General features: G+C 41.0%; 1 protein-coding gene and 1 long non-coding RNA gene across 13 annotated transcripts in view; both read right to left on the bottom strand.

Annotated features, from left to right (window-relative positions):
* DLGAP2 (DLG associated protein 2) overlaps positions 1-20,853 on the bottom strand; it is a 459,301-nt gene that overhangs the window by 401,026 nt on the left and 37,422 nt on the right. The gene's annotated exons all lie outside the window — the stretch shown is intronic.
* LOC135296129 (uncharacterized) lies at positions 9,291-20,307 on the bottom strand. The gene is made up of 3 exons (XR_010358170.1): positions 20,258-20,307; positions 18,068-18,206; positions 9,291-9,429 (listed from the first exon to the last, which is right to left on the bottom strand). It is a non-coding gene; the product is annotated as an uncharacterized LOC135296129 (long non-coding RNA).

The following is a 20,853-nucleotide window of genomic DNA, read 5'->3' as shown; positions in this document are numbered from 1 at the left end:
ATTGACACTTTTAACTGGGACACTTTCAGTACTGACACTTTGGACACTTTGGCCTTATGCTTTAATAAGTGTAGCATCTTTAGCCGTTCCATTCCTGCATATTGGCTAGAAATAGGTACTTTGGGTACTTCTTTTTGATAGTAGCTTCTGCATAAACTCAACAGAATAGATAAGTTACTCATGCAAGTCATGTGAAAAGGCTGCTGAGATAAAACACTGAGAAGAAATAAATGGGGTGGATAGGAGGTTATTGTACTACAGCATCTGCAAATGCCATCAAGGAGTCTGGAGGAGATACCTGGTCTAGGCAAGTAATGGGAATAAATCGTGCTACAAAGTAAAAAACAAAGCTGATATGCAAGATAGAGGGAGAGAAGCCGCTGGGGAGGCATTCACAGTGCAAGTTTCTGACCCTCCCTCCAAGCTAGCTCAGGTGCCACCACCCTGACAGTACTCTGGAGGAGAACAGTAGCAGACAATCTGTCTCTTCTCCTGGGGCAGCATGGGCAATCCCTGACTTTCACAGCAAGCAACAACTGGGCAAGGTGTGCCAGGAGGCATTGCACTCTCAGAGCCAGCAAGAGTGCCTCAGAGCTGGGTGAAAATGTGACGGGACAGAGAACAGTAAAACAGGCAGTGGCTGCAGGAGGATGAGCAGATTGAGCAAAACAGCAAGATCTGAGGATAGACCTGGCATCTGTGGACAGGGCAGAGAAGCAATAGCCAATTCTGGAGCCTATCGGGAGACCACAGTCCCAAAAGAGTGCTGGCTTTGCTGTATAAGCACAGCCCCAAGTCCTGATACTGGGTTTTGTCTTTCCTTAGTCTGATGTCTTACAAGCGAAGAGAGAAAAGATTTTACGGGGATAGCATCTGCTGCCCTCTAAAAACCACTATCAAGAGATGAGACAGATGGAGGTGTCTCCCTGCCTGTAATGCTTGCATCAGCAACTTTTGTACATGTAGCTTCAACATTGCTCAAGCTTCAGAGTAGCTTGTTTATGACTGCTGCAACCTTAATGAGTGCTTAATTTGTGGTAGAAATGTCCAGCTGCCTGTCTTTGTGGGGATGGACACAGAGATAACCACAATTTGCTCTAACACAAATGCAGAAATAATGGGATAAACAGTTCTTCCAAAAGGTTGCCATTGTTAAGCCCTGCAGTGCTCAGCATTAAACAGAAGTTCTTGAGAGGTGAGATTTAGCTAGAATTACCTACAGGGACTACTGATATCTCTGCTAAAGCAAAGTAAATGGCAGGAAGAGAAAAGATCTGCTGGAGAACAGAACAGAAAGAATACTCAGAAGCTGATTAATACTCTACTGGCTACCATTTGGGATAGGAAAAAAATCTTCAGAAATTTCAGTTTTGACCAAATAAAAGATTGAAGTTTTCATTATCTGTGACACAGGTATGCCAAATAATAATAATTCAAAATATATAACTGTCATGTTTTCTTATATCTATCACAATATGACTTATATTGGCCTCTACTGGCATACTTCTAGATATAGGTATAGTAAGGGCTTTCTATTACTAGGATAGACTGCCTTGAGTTTCTTTGCTGGATGGGTCTACTATGCTGCAATACCTTCAACACCTATGAGGAATTGCTCATAACTCCTGTTTCTAAAAAAAAGATGGGATGAGGGACAGGGAAGGATGGGGCGGAAAGCTTTACGGTGATGAAGCAAGAGGTCTGACTCAAAACCTAGATTCACTTTGTTTCCAAGGAAGATTAAAGGAAGTAGAGCACTTAGGTGTTTCAAAGGTAGTATTAATATTCTCTAAAATTCTCCAGAGGTCTATCTTCAAAAGAAACCTGCACTGATAATAAGAAGAGAAAACTAGTTTTGGAAACAATCATCGGCTTGGGATTAGGGGAATTTTATAAGAAAGATATCTGTGTGAGCCAAGGAACTTAGTGCAGGGTAGCCAGCAATGAGGAAGATGAAGTCTTCCATTGGATTTAAACTGTTCATCTCAGGTTTTGTGCTTTTAACCAAGCTGCACCTGGTATTGCTTATAAGGAATATAAGATAAATCAGACATGACATTTACCATGCTTTCATTCAACTTCCTATTACTATTATTTAGATTACTTCCTGTAATGATGACTTTGTATAGACACTTCTTCCTCGAGAAGAGACACTTATGATTTGTAATGAGCAACAGCAAAAGGTAACAGAGTTTAGAACTGACAGCTGCCTCACCATCATATTTAAAGAGTTTGCAGACTTTGCCCTTTGGTGCTCCTCCACCCAAGTGGGATGCAGGCGATTAGCAGCTTGGAGAAATGGTGAGGAGCACAAGCAAGATAAAAATTGGCTACTTATCTAGTAGAAACCCTCTGTCTGGTGCCTTCAAACCAAGGGGGGCCACAAGGCAAGACAGCTGGTTCTGGTGGAAACAAAGGTAATTTTTTCCACAAGGACCATAGGTGTGAGAGACATGGCTGGCAACAAGGTGGGTACCTGGTGTATAGTTGAATCCCAAGCCACCGTTGGAAGGAGCCCACTGGGAGAGGATGATGTGAGATGCTTTTGTAAGCAGATCATGGTTTGGTCACCCCTGATCTAGGAGAATTCTTTGCCTACATTAAAGCACAAAGATGCTTGAGTTAATTTTAACTGTTCAAGAATGTTAGGTCACCTCTGCAAAGATTATATTTGCCCATAAATACCTGCATTCATACAAAAAAGCTAATTTTTTTTGTAAGAGTGGCACAGATTTTTCTGTTGCTTCAGTTATTGCCAATATGAGTTAGTTAGCCTCCTATATGAACCTTTGTTTTCCTTCCAAAGGCTGCAGGGACATAATTAATAAACAGGGAGCTTAACACTTCTTAGTGTGGAGGTGTTAAATTGTTTGAATCTAAATAAATATGGAAAATTTATATCCCTAGTCGTCTTAATTTGGTATTCCTCATTGCCTACGTAAAAATTTTCAGTCATTCAATAAGATAACAGAAAATATGGTATATCACTGTCAACTCTTTTTATTTTATTTTCCCTAATTTCTTCTTGAGGATCCAGATCACTAAATCAAGACAAATAAATTTCCTTTACAAAAAAAAGTGTTCTTATCCAAACTTGCAAAGAAATTTAAAGCAAATGTAATTTAAAGGCTCAAAACCCAAGTAAAATCCAAACAGCAAAAGTATTTTAATAGGAAAAAAAACAACATAATTTATAAACAATCCTATGATTTTTTGAGGCTGACTCATGATTCTGTAATGTTTAAAGTTGGCAATACTGATACCCTGTGATTTAGATGACTAATCACAGACTGAAAAGCTAATAATCAAAGTAAGCAGTTTGTGAAGTACCCACAGACTAGAAAATATGTTTCTCAACTACTCAGCAAAGGCTTGTGTATAAATTGACAACAAAGAGAATCAGTTTATATAACTGTTTCACAAAGAGAGAAAAGAGCTAATCAGTTAATCAGTTATTTTATTTGTATCACATAATGCTACCATCTGCAGTACTGAGTGTGAAGAGGGAAGAGCATGAAATGGAGAGAATAACAGGGTAGCACTTCAGCACTGCATTCACAGGGAACAGGGGAGTGTGGATGGGATTCAGCAAGCAAAATGCAAGAGTAAAAACTGTCTGAAGTAAGACTGCAATTACACTGCACACCAGATGAGAACATACCTGGGGGAAGGAGGGAGGCAAGCACAAAAGGAAGTCAGGAGAGAAATGATCTTTTGGCAACAAAGAGTTAAATCTAGTAACAAAATGCAGTCAATGGAAGATGGCTATGGGGAAGACTGAAGAGAATGAAAGCAGAAGATAAAACATCATTTGCAGACAGGTGGAGGCAACAGGGGTGACTCCTGGTTTCTTGGCAGGTTTTCTGATTAGATCAATTTTTCGTGCACAGTAGTTCTCAGCTGGGCTCTTTCCAATCTTTTATCTTATCTGAAGGTAAGCAGACAGCAGAAAGAGGTATATGTAGCACATGCTTGGCACCAGTTATATTTTCTAACAAAAAGAAGGATTTTTTTTTCTGAAACTGCTCATAGCAAAGTGATGCTGTCAGAAGCTAAAGCATCTACACGTATTGAAGCTGCTCAATCAGCCTAGTTCCCTTAAAAATGAAAAGGAAAGATGATTTCTAATTTTCAGAAGTCAAAGATGAACTGAAGAAATACAGCTGTATGGTGGAACTTAATTTATTGGTTTACAAAGGCAGAAAACAAAACCATTTTGAAAAGAAACACTACATGTTTCTCTGAATTAGTATTTTTGTTGCTACTTCATTGTAAAATATAAAGAATGTGCAGCATCGGCCCACAAATTTGTATCCTCTTTATATAAAATGTATGTCTTCTTTATAAAAAAATTATATTCTCTTTATGTAAAATTCAATAGACCTGGTAGTAGTTTCAGAAAATTTGCCCACAAAGGCATATTTAATTACAAGTCTGACAAATGGGAGTTTTGCTTTCTTTTGAAGAACCTGTTTTAGGCAGGGTATTACATTGGTAGGCTCTCTAATCTGATCCGTCATGGAAGCTCATATATCCCTGGGAAAAGGAAAAGATGGCACACACTGTCTGAAAATGAAGGTTCAATAAAAGCAAGAAAACACAAGAAACTGGAGTGAATGGAGAAAAATGATTCATCTGTATTAGGACTTCCTATAGCAGCTGTCACTGATCAGCCATCATTGCAACATCTAAAGTGCTGCAAAATTGGAGTGGATCCCAAAATTCAAAGGAAGATTGCAGACTAAACTGGAAAGACAGAAGGACATATTTCACAGCTGTCATCTAGATAGGAAAGATATTCCATTCCTTACTCCAGATGGAGAGCAGCTCACATTTGGACCCAGGGAGTGAGGGGGTGACTGAAATGTGGGGATTCATTCATGAGCTGCATGTACAATGCAGCTCTTTAGAACACGTTGCAGTAATGTGCTGGGAAAGGCAGGGGGGGCATCAGCACAAATAATCCCCTCATGCAGGAAATGTAGGGGTCACTGAAGGGAGCACTGCCTCACATTCAGAGTGTGTCTGCTTTGCTTTTACATTTATTTTTAATAAATGCCTTAACATTAGCTGTGGCACTCTGACTGCAGGAGACCCTTGTTTGGTGACAACTTTCTGCCTCTGTTGACATAATTTCTTAATTAACTGTAAGTATGAGATTTACTCCATAATATAAACATTTTTACAGAAAGGCATGCAAGCACACAAAGGAAAAAGTATTTACATAAATATATTGGGGAGGGTTACAGAAATGTCCATGACAAAAAATAAAAAAAAATGCTTCATAAAAAAAAAAAAAAATTAAAAAAAAAAAAAAAAGAGAGAGAGAGAGAGAACTGTACCTGGGGTGCCTCAGGAAGAACATCATCAGGCAAACAAGGGAGGGGATTGTCCCACTCTGCTCTGTACTGGGGCTGTCTCACTTTGAAAAGTGTGTGCAGTTTTGGGGGCCACAATACAAGATACTAAGCTAAAGGAGAGCCACAAGAATGGTGAAGTGCCTTGAGTGGAACCTGTATGAGGAGCTGCTGAAGTCACTTGGTCTGTTCAGTCTGGAGAAGGGGAGACCAAAGGGAGACCTCACTGCAGTTACAAGTTCCTTGTGAGGGAAGAGGAGGGGCAGACTCTGATCTGTTTCCTGTGGTCAGTGGTGACAGGACTCAAGGAAACAGCATGAAGGTGAGTCAGGGGAGGTTTAGGTTGAATATCTTTCACACCCAGAGGATGTTTGGGCACTGGAACAGGCTCCCCAGGGAAGCGGTCACAGCACCAAGGCTGACAGAGTTCAAAAAGCATTTGGACAAGACTCAGGAACAGCACATGGTGTAACTCTTGGGTTGTCCTATGCATGGCTTGGATTTAGACTCAAATATCCTGAAGGATCCCTTCCAACTCAGCATGTTCCATGATTCTTGATTCTATGAAATGTACATGAAGTGGACAAAAGTTGCTATAAAGTTTGGAAAGAGCAACTCACCATGCAATATACTGACAATAAACTGACAAAAGAACCCTGTGTATTTTCAAGGCATGTTTTTTAATATCCAGAGCATATCAAGGTATTTATTTAACTGAAAAAATCATAATATCAATGCAAAACATTAAAAAATGAAAGTGAAATAAATATTGATTATTCTGACAGCATATATAGACTTTGTAGAGCACATCCTGTATATTCTATGTGTTCTTAGTATTCATACCATTTGATATGTGTTTACAAGACATGATATTGTTCCACCCAGCTCACCTCTCCCTAGATGCTTGTAAACTAACATACTGATCTAATAATAGACATTAAATATGACAGTTTGGGGATCTGCCTTGGGGAACTCAAACATTTCTATTTTATTTCATGAACACTTTGCAAGCTTATACACTTGTTTATGGTTTTTATTGCTACCTTGAATTGTTTGTCTTGCTTCAAGGAGAGGAGATACTGATATATGAGGGGTAGTTTGCATGTGCTTCTCTTTTCTATTTTCCCTAAGAATGAAGTCTGATTCATGTATTAAGGGCTTTGCCAGAAGCCTGCCTGTCCCTGACTGAAACTGTAACAGCCTCTGCAGAATGAAATGGCAGCATGGGGGAAATGCAAAGGGATTGTGCACAAGCTGTTATGAGACAGAGTCTTGACACAGCTCTGGAGGGAAAAAGGAACAGCACCCCCGAGCTCAGCCCTCCAGAGAGACCTCAGCCTTAGCCTCTATATCCACAGGAGTCTTCGAGTGCTGGTAAAGGTCAGGCCACAGCAAGCAAGGGTTTGGACATAAGTCAGGGAGTTCTGCAAGATCAAGATCTGTTCAGCTCTAGAGGGGTGGTTATGAGAAGAGATCAGGACAGCAGGATGCCTCCACTAGAGTAACTGCAGTCCACAGCAATGCCTGATGCAGAGAGCTCTGGAGTCATCTTGCAGAGAGGAGGCTCCCAGTAGTGCACTGAAACCCTACATGAAACTCCTTTATCTCAGAGAACTGCTCCGCTCTTCATTAGCTCATTGCAGCTGTGTATCTCTATCTGAACAATTTATTTCTTCCCTGAAAAACTGTAAAATGTGCATGCATAATGACATGGAAATCAAAAAACTGGCAGTGCTTTATGCCTGAACATGAATTCTTACATTTCAGTCTGCATGACATCCAACAAAAAGCTGCCTCATTTCCACCAGTCTCATTTCACTCTCTATGCTCACATCTCTGCTTGTTCTGCAGCCTCTCAGATGACCACTGACATCTCCGTAAGTAGAATCCTTTGCTGAAGACCTGTTAGCCTCCAACAGATCTGTGATTTTTGCTAGAGAAAGGGAAAACAGGCAGCTCTCTCACAGTACTGCCTGGGTACATTTGATCTCTGAGAACTGCCAGGATATAACCCATAACTCCCCCACTGATGATGATGCTGTTAGATCCCTGATGCACAATTAACAGACTGTTTGGAAGCGAGTGACTGTGGCCCCAAGGAAAACCTGGAAGCAGACAACCAGCATGGCTCAGCAGCTCTGGGCCCAGAACTGCGGTGGTGAGCTCGTCACACAGCAGCAGGAGCCTGGGGACCAGAGAGGGCTGTGGCAGGAAGGAGCCTGTTGGTCAGACAGCAGGGACCCCCAATGCCACAGAGAGCTGCCACAGAGGCTGGGAGTACCAAAAAGCCAAACCACCACAGCCATGAAGGTGCTGTACATACAGTGGATGGGATTCACATGACTCACACTTGCTCTCCATAGGCAACAGAGAGAAGCAAGCACCCTGAGAGAGACATCCAGATGGGTTTCTATGGCAGACAGATGAGCCATCTCTGAATGCCTGTTCTCTCCATTGACTGCAAAGGCTGACTACACAGGATCCACAGCAGTGTACTCTGTGGCTCAAAAAATTGAAAATTGTTGCACCATAGTGAGCTTGACTCTATTTTCCAAATATACACCTTATCTAGGACATATATATTCTGAATTTTGAAAACAAATTGCTTATTTCTGCTGGTTTAAATACTACACTTACCATCAGTTTTGCATTTTGCTTCTTTTATACTGTATGATAATAGGCATGAAAGATTTTTATTATAATATTTATAAGCATATTTACACACATTTATCTAGCCTACACACATAAATATATGAATGTAGATTTTTAAAAAATTTTGTTCTCAGCCTCCACTGTCAAGTATCATTGCTGTTTTAAAAAGCATTCATATGAATATTTACATTTGTAAGTGTGCTACTAGAAATTTAGAGTATGCTTTCACATGTTGCATCTCAAATGCAAGTAATAGTATGCATCTTGTTTTAGTCAGTAGATTTGGGCATACTCTGTTCCATATTTTGCTGGGTTCTTCTGAAACCTTTGAAATAGAAATGAATTACCAGTGATTTCAAGAGGCTTTGGACTGGACTTCCTATTATCTTATTAAGACAAGTGGCCCAGTTTACTTCTATTTTAAAATTCTCCCTAAGTTGGAAGGCACAGTAATAGCACTGTCACTCTGAGAAATGACATACACCTCACCTGCAAAGACATATTTGGAGAGATAAAACACACATTTGGAAAGAAAACCCTGTAATTGCTGTAAAAGTCACAGGTACTGAGAGGTTGGAAGCAAGGAGTAGCAAATGTGGTCCCTGACCTCAGGCTTATTATCTGCTTCATCCTTCTGTATCATCCACTTCTACCTAGGCTGATGTTCATATTTCAAGCTCTACATAGAGAGCTGAGACTAAATCACCAAGTCCCTCACCAAAACTGATGGTAATTTTCAGCCATAGGTTCTTGCTGTGTTTTTGCCTGCAAGGTAGGAAAGTGTGCTCCTATCAGATCCTTTTACTCTGCTCTAGATTTGTGTTCAGTGGTCTGGGGACCTCCCCACTGTCCCTTCCCCAGTAACAGACATCCCTGCTGGCATGCCCCTCACAGAGCTCTGAGCCTCAGCTGCTGTGGGCTGCCCCCCAGGACCCCCCCAGCACCCCCATGTCTGCTGGGACTGCCACCAGCACCCTGCAGCACTTGGACTGTCACCCTCCCATCAGGGACAAAGCTTCGTCTCAGCTTCTGCCTCATACTCCTTGCTCCTATGCCTTCAGTCTTCATTCTCAATTCATTATATTGCACTTGAATTAACAAAGCAAAATAATGAACAGAAACCATTTAGAGAAGAATCTGCATAATTTTGTAGCATCTATGTGCCTTCTGCATGCTTTAGCAGCCATGTTTTCATTTAGACCACTGCCAAAGTACTGAGCAGCTTTCAGTCAATAACCAGTCTCTGCAGTTCCCCCCCAGGAAAAGACGTAGTCAAACCTGAAAGTGAGACAGTTGTTTATTCCTTCTAACACAGTTGTAGGTTTTAATCAAAATACCCTGTGATACCAAGCCAAATACTTCAGAGAAATGAAATTGCTTCTGTATCCACACAGTTGTTTCCATCAACCAATCCATAGTCCTGTCAAAGAAACATAACGGATTTATTTGATAAGTCTTCCTTGCTGTCAAACCATATTGACTGGCATTATTTATGTTTGTTAACCTATCCTTTCTGTTGAGTCTTCCAGGGTAACTGTTCCAGTATTACAGCAGAATCCAGATTCATGTAAGAGGGGGCTGTGTATGTGTTCTAGGTCCCATTTTCTACCCTTGACATTTGAACTATATTATAGCACTTTTTAAAGTTTCTGAAGTCTTCTCAGCTCTCCAGGATTCACACTAGTGGTTCAGAAGCAGCCTCAGCTATTTCCTCCATAGCTTTTGTAGGGGGGATTACTCAGAACTGACAACCTGGAAAAGCTTGGAAGGCTTCCATCACCCAAGGCAGGGTCACAGCTTTCACAGAGAACTGTGTTCCTTTTGCCAAGACAACAAGCAGTGCTCAGCCACCTCACAAAAAGGGAGAGTGGGCTGAAGAAACAGGGAGTGCCCTGAAGAGTCAAGGCTGCTGTGCTCACTGTGTTTCTCCTGTGCACTTCTCCTCAACAGGGTATGCACACCTTTATTACCATTTTGCCATTTTCTGCTGAATACAATCATAATTAGCGTAATTATTATGCAAAGAGATCCAAGAAATTGCTTCAGAGCATGCACACTTCCAGATGGGTTTCTCAAGGTGAAATGCTGATGGTAATACAATTGCTACTACACCTCCTAAATAACTATCAATTCAATGGGAGAAAATGAGGCAACCTAACTTGAGCTCTGGTAGGAGAAAATAAGGAGAAAGAACTCAGATTGTATCATAAGGACAGGGAGGAAATCAAAGGATAATGATTGCCTTTTGTGTTTTAAATGCAGTATTTTGTCTGTCAGATTCATTCATCTGATACAAAGAAGAGCAATAGCATACACTTCCAAGATAAAATCAATTATGTATTATCTTAGAGTTGTACAATCTCATCCTCCACAGAGGCCTTAATGTGACTTACATATAATTCTTATTCCAGATCTCTGAACAAAGCTAAATTTTACTGACAGTTCACTGTACAAATTCCAATTTATGTTTTTTTCTGCATTCTCAGAGAGTATAAAATTGTAAAGACCATCTCTGCTTGAAGTAGAATATGAATTTTGAAATACAATTAAAATAAAGGAGCAAATTAAGACTAGTTTGTTTTAATTCATTACCTCAGAGCACTTCTGTTTGCAATAACCTCCTATATTTTATGTCAGTTTTTTAAATAAGTGAAAAAAGGCTTTGTTCTTCAAAAACTCCCAAACTGTGGCCAAGTTAGCCACATTCTAATTAGTTTCTTAATTTATCTCCATTATGAAATAAAATAAGGAAATAACTCCTGTTTCTGTATTCCATTAAAGTGTTTCTGTAAAGTTGAAGACTATTTTGTTAACATAGCATTCCAAATTTCAAGCAATCTATTTTTGTAAAAGCTAAAAATAATATATCACATTTCAGGTTATCTTCATTTGCCAAGTCTTGACAGAACTCACAAAAGTACAGCAGAATTTGCTGGAAAATTGCAGAGTTTACAATACTTAGCTCATTTTCAAAGGGAAAAGTTAATTTTAATTTCCAAAAATATTCTTTCAGAAACTCCTTGTTTTGGTGTGGGTTGTTTTTTTTTTTTGAATGCTTGAGGCATTTCAAACAGTTGAATTTGAGCTTTTTCTTGACTATCTGAGCTGTCATCACATTCTGTTTTAAGAATGTTCTCACTAACAAGACAGTAGCCAGCCTATAAAACATTTCATTCATTCCCTCTGAACAGATCAATTCCCATTAAATCATTCTTGTGACATCTCTTAGAGGAAATGGGATTGGAAGGACATCTGCAAGCCAGTGGGACAATGAGCCTCCATGCAGCAGGGCAGAAGGCAATGTGTGAAGTTCCTAACTGGATAAAAGTTCGCTTTGAGAGCAGGGACAATGAAAGGAATAGTTAGTACCTTTCATTCAGTGTGTCCACAGTTTTACTTTTAAAAGGAACTGTTATCAGAAAAAAAAAAAAATGGAACAACAACCATAATCACTCAGTCTATTGACAGAACAGCTGAGTGACGTATACACAGATGAAAATGTGAAATCTTAGGCAGGAATGAGAGAGAGGTCAAATCACCTTTATGAACAGTGCTTTCTTAAAAATAAGCCTGAATGCCTAAACAATTACTATTTTTCAGAAGATCCTCAGTGATGTTATTTTATGGGGATGCAAAGTAAAGTCCAGCACGTAAGCAATGGTCAGAAGAGCATTAATCATAACAAACAGTATAGAATGATGGTACTCCCAAGTCTATTTGATGTGGGAGTATCTGATGAGAAGAGACATGTTCCCAGCAACCCCTGCAAGATGCAGAGTAGATGATTAATACAAAAGAATCTGGCAGAGACTGAAATTCATAAAAAACACAGTTTGTTACAAAGTCTAGACTGAAATGTCATTGTCCAAGTTGAAGAGGCAGATTATTATTGTCTACAGCTTTGATCGTGGACATTAGAAAGGCACTATCAAAGGCCAATGTGCTCAAGCCCAGCCACTTGCTGCCAGCCCTGTGGATAACAAGAGATGTTTTTTCTCTTCCCTGGTTTGGCTTCCAGATTGCTTGTCAGAGCTCCACCCCGCTTGTGTCATTCTTGCTGCCTCTCTGCTCTAGTGTCCCTCAGAGAACATGGCTCAAGCAGATGTTTAGAATAATTTCTCTAATAAGCAACTCTATATTTTGCATAGCTGTGATATTATATAGTCACATATTATTGAGTGTTGTATGTTTCACTGACAGATAAGGAGGCAAAATGGGACACATTTATGGGTGCAGGTGCTGCAAGACTTAACAGTCCTCTCTTTCTCCTCTGATCACCTACTGTAATCAGAAAAACTCCACTAGGGAACTAGGAATGCATCTTCTCATGAAAACAGTTGCATAAAATGAGAATCCTGAGATCATTGTAGTGAACAAGGGCATAGCCTTGGCTATGGAAATAATTGAGTGAGCAATGTGACCTGAAGTACAGTTCCCTTAGGCACACACTTTCAATCTCCTGGACTTCCCCAGCTGGAATTTTCTTCCATACGTGCCTGCCTACGCTCTTTGTCACAAAATACACTGGAACATTTCAGATACTGACAGGAGGTAAGGAAATGGGTTTTAAGTTGTTTCCATAGCTGGCTAGAGTCAAGCAACCAGCATCTGTCACTGAGGTAAATGCTCATTAACTTCTTGATTCCTCTTACTACAGCTCTTCTATCTTCAATGTGCAATAGTTGGGTTTTTTCCCTTGGGTTATCTTTTGTTTGGTATTTTTTTTTACCAGAGAAGGAAAAATACACAGCATGGGATAGTTAAAAATTAGTTTTTCTTTTTACAGTGCATATGTAACTGTTTCAGTGAGTATTGAGCACTAAGCATTCAGAACACAGGCAATCCTTTCCTCAGAGAAATACCCCCAACAACCAGCTTTAACTTTTTTTTTTTTTCCTTTATCTTGCTCCATTAAGATTTAATTATTTTTGCAAAAGGAGAAACTCCAAATGACTTCACGAAAAAGAATGAACTAAGACACTCAGACCAGTTTCTGGTAAAACAGAAGACCAATGACTGAGCCCCTTTGAACAGGAGAGGGAACTGAATACCTCTACATTTAGCTGGGAATGCTGCTGTTATTTAATTGCTAGGAATTTGGGCTGCTCTCCAGCATGCTTGCTTTGTGCACAGTATTAGTGGGAAAGCAGTTTCACAGAATGAACCCCACAGATAAATAATTGTATATCTTGTAAATTCTAGGATTTAGGCAGGAGATCACAGCTGCTGCAAAATAACTTCCTACTTCTATCACATCTCCTTGAGGTACAGAGCAATTTGAGCTTTAATAGAAAGGAACTGTCTTTGAAGAGCACAGCTGGAACTTGTTTTGTGGGGTTTGCTGCTCACAATCCAAACAGGAGAAGGAAGAGGGTAGTGCAGAAATCAAACCCAACAGCCCCAGGAATCAAAATGACATAGCAGTTTTTCTCCTTTCCCTTGAGAGACATCTCTTTTAGCACAAGGCTGTATCCCTTCAGAAAATGAATGAAGGAACTGGGACTGTCTGACTCCCATGAGATTTGCTCAGTCAGTTGGGGTTTTTTTATCATTGTTGGAGGTTTTTTTTAAATGCCCATGAGAGTTTTTGCTAAGTGAGGGCTCAGAATAAGTATACTCATTGCTTGATTTCATCTAGGCTCTGATGAAATAGCCTGGTCTTATCATCTGCTGTGCCTTGCTTTGACACGAGCTAGCTAGCACTTCTAGTGTGGTATAACATAGTACTCTATAAAGGAAGAATAAGTGGAACGTATAGAAAACTGTATTTTACAAATCTTTCAGCATATATAGCAAACATAACTCAGAAGAAAACAGGCTATGAGGTATATTTATTCATACTCTAGGTTAAATCTACCATGGAAAATCCCACTCAGAACTAATTTCCTTATTTGAAGCTTAATAAAATAGCACATAATCCACACAATATCATACATTCACTGACTGGATAATAGGTGGGGGGAAGACAGCTCACATAGAAATAGGTAAGAAGTAGTGGTGAATTCTGCAGCAGGTACCTTAGCAAGGGATACATATATTTATACATATGTATACACATTTACAAAGTCTAGTAGCAGTAGCTACTTGGACCAACTAAATTACCCTAAATCCTAAAAACTAAAAACCTAGGTGGAATTTAATGAGGCAAAGCTAGACTCCAGGGACATACTTTAGTGATGGACTTGACAGTGTTAGGTTAATGGCTGAACTCAATGATCTGAAAGGCCTTTAAACAATTCTATGATTCTATCTCTGCAAACATGCCGTCTAATTCTGTTAAGTAAGCAAAAAGGAACTACAACATTTGAGTTAGATTATATTATTTGAGTACAGGATACAGCCTGACTATTTATGACAAAATCAGCAAGTCACTTTTCTAGTAAAACTTGATGGACATATATATATATGTATATATTTATTTTTTTAAGGCTATGCTTATTTTAAGTGTTTAAAAAGAAACAGACATTTGAAATCTCTGTCTTTCAGGCATTTTGTATTTGGTATCTGTTTAAGATCCTGTCTTTATGCAAAAGTGTATATCACAGTGGTTTGGCATACTATACAGGAGTGGTTACTTGTAAAAATAGTATAAGATTACAACAAGACATTTTATAAAAATTTTGGAGCATGACACAGACTGCAAAGTAGGGTCATTATGCAAGTGATGTACCGCTTTATAAAGCATCAGTCAGAATCAACAAAGAATCAGTTAAACTCCTATATCATTGGAGTTGCTCATTTCAATATATTTCAACTGCATTAAAACAGTACCAGTATCTTTGGGCTCTAGTTGCAGCCTGTGATGAGCTTTTTTTCAGAAAATGTTGCCACAGTAAAAATGCGTGGCTCTCCAAGGCAGTTCACAGCCCATGCTGTCCTCAGACAGCACTTCACAAAATCCACAGTAAATACAGATTAATAACTGCAAGAGAAGATTTGAGGCTCACAAGGAGAAAGACTGGCTGTAAAGAAACACCGAAGACAGATGCATTCCTGGTTTTGCAATGGAAAGTTCTGATTTGGCCACCATAAAGAGTAATATGCTGACTGCAACAGATAGGTAACAGCAAGGCAAGTCTGAAGCAGCATTACCTCTCTGCTCTTTTGTGCCACTCATCCATAACTTCTACTCTTCCAGGGCATTTCTACTCTTCCAAGGCATTTCTACTCTTCCAGGGCACAGGGCAATGGTTGATGCAGGGCAATGGCATGAAAAACATCCATGCCCTGCTCCACACAACCAGCAGAAAGACAGGGAATAGCAAAGAGCATAGCAAAGCCCTTGTGCAGCTCTGGGAACATTTGTGCAAGCCAAAGTGCTGTGTGCTAAGATCTGGGAAGTAAATTAGGGCCGATTCCTGGCATATGAGCTCACAAGGAAGGGCTGGTGTTTAGAGAACAAGTTTGGCTTCTGTCCCTGATAGAAGGACCAGCCCCAGGATCAGTTCACAGGACTTGACTACATTTACCTCAGCTGCTGAACATAAAACACATGCAAGGCTTTCAGCAGGCTGCAGAGAACCAGAGCCACTGTCTCCTGCCTTGCTGAGGTCATTCCCACCCTGTCACTGTGTGTCCTGCAGTTCTGGCAGAGAGGTCAGAGCCTTGTGCTGGTTTGCCTCATGCTTACTGCTAAAAAAATGGGGTTCCCATTCCCACATGGTGCCCTGAAGCTGCTCCTCAGGACCAGCAAAGCCAAGGGCTCTGGCCAGGTTGAGTTGCACACCAGCAGAGATGACTGCACCCACCAGTGACAGCCCCTAGAATAGGCCCAGAATTTTGCTGAAATTACCATGAGAAATGGAAACAATCTGCCCCAAGCCTACAAAGCCAGTGAATCCTAAGTAAAATGTTTCAAAGGTTTGACACATCCCGGCAACCCAAGAGATATTCTGGAAATCAAAACCTGCAGTTTCTCCTAGTTTAGTGCTCAGACACAAAATTAAATAGCTTTGCTTGGTATGTAACATAAGGCAGTTCTTGCCTCATTTTAAGGCTGTTTACATTCTCCTCCTCTACCTGCCTCCCATGCTGCAGCAACACAAGCATTTCACCTATCCACTGAGAACGACACCAGCTAAGATCACCTATCACATCTCATTAGACCTGTCTAAGCCCTCATGCCTTGCTGGGATACCCATGGACATCAGGTTCCCAATGCCAGTGCCCAAAGACACCCCACCAGGCCTCCCACTCCCTTGTCTGGCATGTACAGCTCCACCACATATCCTGCACCAGCCCAAGGGAGATATTATGGACCCCTCATGCATCTTTAGAGCAGCCAGAAGACATCAACAGCTGGGGTCAGCCATTTCTGTTTAAGAGCCCGTGTGTTAACTGACCCTGCCCTGAATTCACCCACTGGAATGCTTTAAAACTTCTGCCTGGCACCTGAAGAATCCTGAAGCAAGAGGTATTGCCACTTATCTATTCACCATCGGCAGAGGCCTCACCTTGCACCTCTCCAACCTGCCACCTGCAAGTTTGAGCTGATGCTCCCTTGTTTCTTTGTCTCTGTGTGAGAAGAGGTTTCCTTGCTCACCTTTTTCCTATTACTTGTGGCTTTTAGATCTCTCCTGGCTTTCTCTCCCAGCCTGACCCATTCCAGGCTATGCAACCTTTCAGAAGTTATTCCAGATCTCTCTCTATCCTTCTTTCCCTTTGCTGTTGTTTACGCACTTCTGCTGGTTTTTTTTCTAACCAGCTTAAGGAAAATAAAAATATCTGCTTGGTTTTTATCATTTATATATTAGCTGCAGCCTTTATTTGAGTAACTCCAAACTTGATTGCTATTTATTATTTTTAAAAGAAATGGGTGACTAATGGGTTTAGTCCTCTATAATATGGATCTGTGGTGAATTTCTGTGTGGCTTGATTAAAATACAAGAGAAGTAAATATAGGGATCTGTCATTGAAGTTTATGGCATGCACACCAAAGAGAAAAGGTTCCTTGTATTGGCCATGAGGATAAATAACATCCATGTCCATAGCACTGGAAACAACTTGTTTTTGCCTGAAATTTAGACTGTCACAGTCCAACTGCCTAACCAAAATGAGACATATATCCTTGCTCCACTTCCAATGACAGTGAAGTTATCAACTGTTGAGAACTTTGCTGGAAGCTTTTACTCCTCTGGTCAGAAAAAGCTATAATATGACCCTGGAAGGTAACTAACATATAAGCTGTGCAACATGAAGCTATGATGAAGAAAAAGCACTTTAGCTGCATCATGTCATAAACCATGTGATATCAACCACACCAGAGATGTCATTTATCCTCAAGATACTTCAATTTTTGAGAAAAACCCATAGTGGTTTTTCCCTACAGTGACTGAACCTTAGGATGGTTTGTGTCAATCAGTTACCCTGCAGCAAAACCACGTTTTTCCAGCCAAAACTGCATGCAGCAGTCAAGGACAAAGAGCAGATATGAAGACAGCAATCAGCCCCTCTTTGGTGTTTGCTGAGCAGTCAAGCCTGGCTGGCAGTTGGACACAAAGCAATTATTGATGTTCAAACAGCACTTTGCACTCAGTTCTAATTTATGTATTTAAATAGAAAACACATATTCCACTAAATCTGTTATGTGCACACCCTTCCCCTGCAGCAAAAATTTACTCTTGCAAAGTAAATTTTTCTGATCGCAATACAAAGGTTCCATATCATGTTTGCCAAAAGCAAATACAATGCACTGGCCCTGTCCCCAGTTTTACTTTTCTTTCTAAAGAAACACAATGTTACTAAATTTTCAGGGATTTAATATTTTTTTAATTATTTCTGAGGCTGGAGTTATTCCTACAGCAGTTTATACCCTCCTCTTCCCCCACATCAATTTCCTTTCCTCAGCCTTAGGAGTATCCTAACAAAGGTGATAATATCCATGGGGAAATACCTCGATATACAATGACACACAGACAAGGTTCAGAACCACTGGCTTGGGTTCTTAAATGGTTTTGGGGCATGGTGAGGGTGGAAGACCTTTGAGTACCTTAAGCTCTGCTTAAGCCTTCACAAAGCTCAGACTGGGCCCTGAGCCTCCAAGCACACAGGCTTCTTACTTTGCATGGCTCTTGTAGCTAGCAGTGAGTTCTGGGCGTCAGGATAACTGCATGCATTCATATCAGGTGCCAGGTATTCTGTCAAGTAAGTTACTAGATCTGTAGCAGTAAAGTATCCAATGCTGAAAGTAATTACAAGCTGAAAGATAAAACAGTACAAAATACCATTGAAAGGCACACTGGGGCCATGTATTCACAAACAGTGAACTGAAAGCATGACTTTTGAGGTCATTGTATGTTTGCAGCTGGTCTGCTCCAGAGAAACCACAACATCTGGCAGTTACGTGCTTAGGCACCTAAGAAAAGAACATTGAAAATAATAATATTTTTATTCAGGCCACCAAGAGTGGTTACAAAGGAAATATTAGAAAAAAATCCAATGGAATAAAAGAGATGACTTTCAAGATTACAGCTACCTTATATCCAAATAAATATATTTAAATGGCTGGTCTTGGAAAAGGTCATGGTCTTTATGAATCATTCATAATGTATTTCTTACTGGATTACTTTGCATGGGATAATGTGTAGCTTCCTCCTTATAAGGAAGGAAGATATATTTACATCTCAGACTCAGCCTGTGAATGTAAACTGGTGGATAAATTTAATTTTAATCTGGTAATTTAATTCTTTAAATCACTGCAAAGGGAAGTAGCCCACTCATGCTAATGGAAATAGTTTACTTACAAAGCAGAACAGGAACCGAGACCCATTAAAACTAATACTAAAACTAATGCAGTATTAGTTTCTGAGTCTACAATACAAAGGAAACAATAAACTTTACCCAATCTGAAGCATGTATCTAGAAAATAAGGCTTGGATTAATTTCCTTTGGTATATTCAAGTTTCTTTCCATAAAATTCCTGTTTTTCCACCTTAATTCCTGCAGGAACACTTTTGTTATCAAAATCTATTCTAAAAGTATATGTGCTAAATAATTTAAACTGCATTTTTTTTACTGCATGCATCACATTTTCACTTTTGCTGTTAATTTTTCACTATTGTATGGTTACTATATGTAATCAGAAAACAAAGTCAACACCTAGAAAACAGATGGCTTAAAAAGGATTTGAAAATGATGCTGTGATAACTTCTCTTCTACATTTTTAGATGTAATTATATGTTCATAAACAGAGACTTCATAAATATTGACAAACAAAAAATGGCAAACAAAGAAAATGGAAAATATAGAGCTGCACATGATCTCTTATATGGACCATGTATGATATTTAAATTTATTTACAGATTATGTAGTTTATAATCCACTTCAGATACCATAATCCAAAATCATGCTTCAGGTACTGCTTTCCTACTTACAGCACCATTAACTGAGTACTAGGCAAAATATATAAATAAATAAAAATATAAAAACAAACCCCTTACACCTAGTTCAGTTGAAGCATTTTCTAAATTACAGTAACACTGATGTAATAAAACTAAATCAAATCCCAACAGCGGATGAACACTTAAAATGGACTTAGGGCTCAAAATGGCTTATTTTATTTCGTGAAATGTGAGTTCAGGGGGGGAAAAAAAAAGCAAAACTTACAGCAGAAACTTATAATAATTTTGTAGACTCGTTCAATCTATTTTAAAAAACCCAAAAGCTCAAAGAAATGTAGATAACTAAACACACACCTTCCTTTCCCCATACCCCCATCCCCTGGTTTTCCTACTAGGATGTCCCAGTTTGGGCTGGGATAAAGTTAATTTTCTTCCTAGTTGCTGGTACAGTGCTTTTTTGAGAATAACGTTGCAACACTATTGTTTTAGTTACTGCTGCTAGTGCTCACCCCGAGTCAAGGACTTTGCAGTGGCCCGTGCTTTGCCAGAGAGCAGGTGCACAAGGAGCCAGCGGGAAGCAGAGCCAGGCGAGCTGACCCGAACTGCCAAGGCGATATTCCAGAGCAGGGAACAACCCTCAGGGTCTAAAGCGGGAGGGAGGGAGTTAACTGGGAGCTGCCGACACCGGCTCGGGTATGGGGCGGGCGTCGGGCAGTGGGTGATGAGGAATTGCATTGGGAATCGCTTATTTCTCTCGGGCTTTACTCCTCTCTCTCCTTTTCATTACAATTATCATTATTATCGTTATTACTAGTTTTGTTATTATTATCATCACTATGATCCGAATAATTATTATACTTCATTTTGCTTCAAATATTAAACTGTTCTTATCTCAGACCTGGGGTTTACCTTTTCCCCTCACGATTCTGCTCCACCCGGGGTGGGGCAGGGCGGGGCCCGGGGTTACACCGGGACAGGGGAACATGCAGCGGCCGGGTCTGGGGTTACACCGGGATGGGGTAAGATGGAGCGGCCGGGGCCCGGGGTTACACCGGGATGGGGTAAGATGGAGCGGCCGGGGCCCGGGGTTACACCGGGATGGGGTAAGATGGAGCGGCCGGGGCCCGGGGTTACACCGGGACAGGGGAACGTGCAGCGGCCGGGCCGAGTCGGGGCTGCGGTGCCGGGCCCGCTCCCGCCGCCAGGGGGCAGCACCGCGCCGCGCCGGCGGCCCCGCCCCGCCCCCCGCCGCGCGGCCGGCGCTGAAGGGCGCTCGCTGCTCGCGTGGGGCCGTGTGTGGCGCTGTGTGTGGGGCCGTGTGTGGGGCCGTGTGTGGGGCGGTGCGTGGGGCGGTGCGTGGGGCGGTGTGTGGGGCGGTGCGTGGGGCGGTGCGTGGGGCCGTGTGTGGGGCGGTGCGTGGGGCGGTGCGTGGGGCCGTGCGTGGGGCGGTGCGTGGGGCCGTGTGTGGGGCCGTGTGTGGGGCGGTGCGTGGGGCGGTGCGTGGG

Source organism: Passer domesticus, chromosome 3 (assembly GCF_036417665.1).
Source record: "Passer domesticus isolate bPasDom1 chromosome 3, bPasDom1.hap1, whole genome shotgun sequence".
Taxonomy (NCBI): Eukaryota; Metazoa; Chordata; class Aves; order Passeriformes; family Passeridae; genus Passer; species Passer domesticus.
Note: the sequence above shows the minus strand (reverse complement) of the source record. Positions and strands in the feature narration are given on the sequence as shown.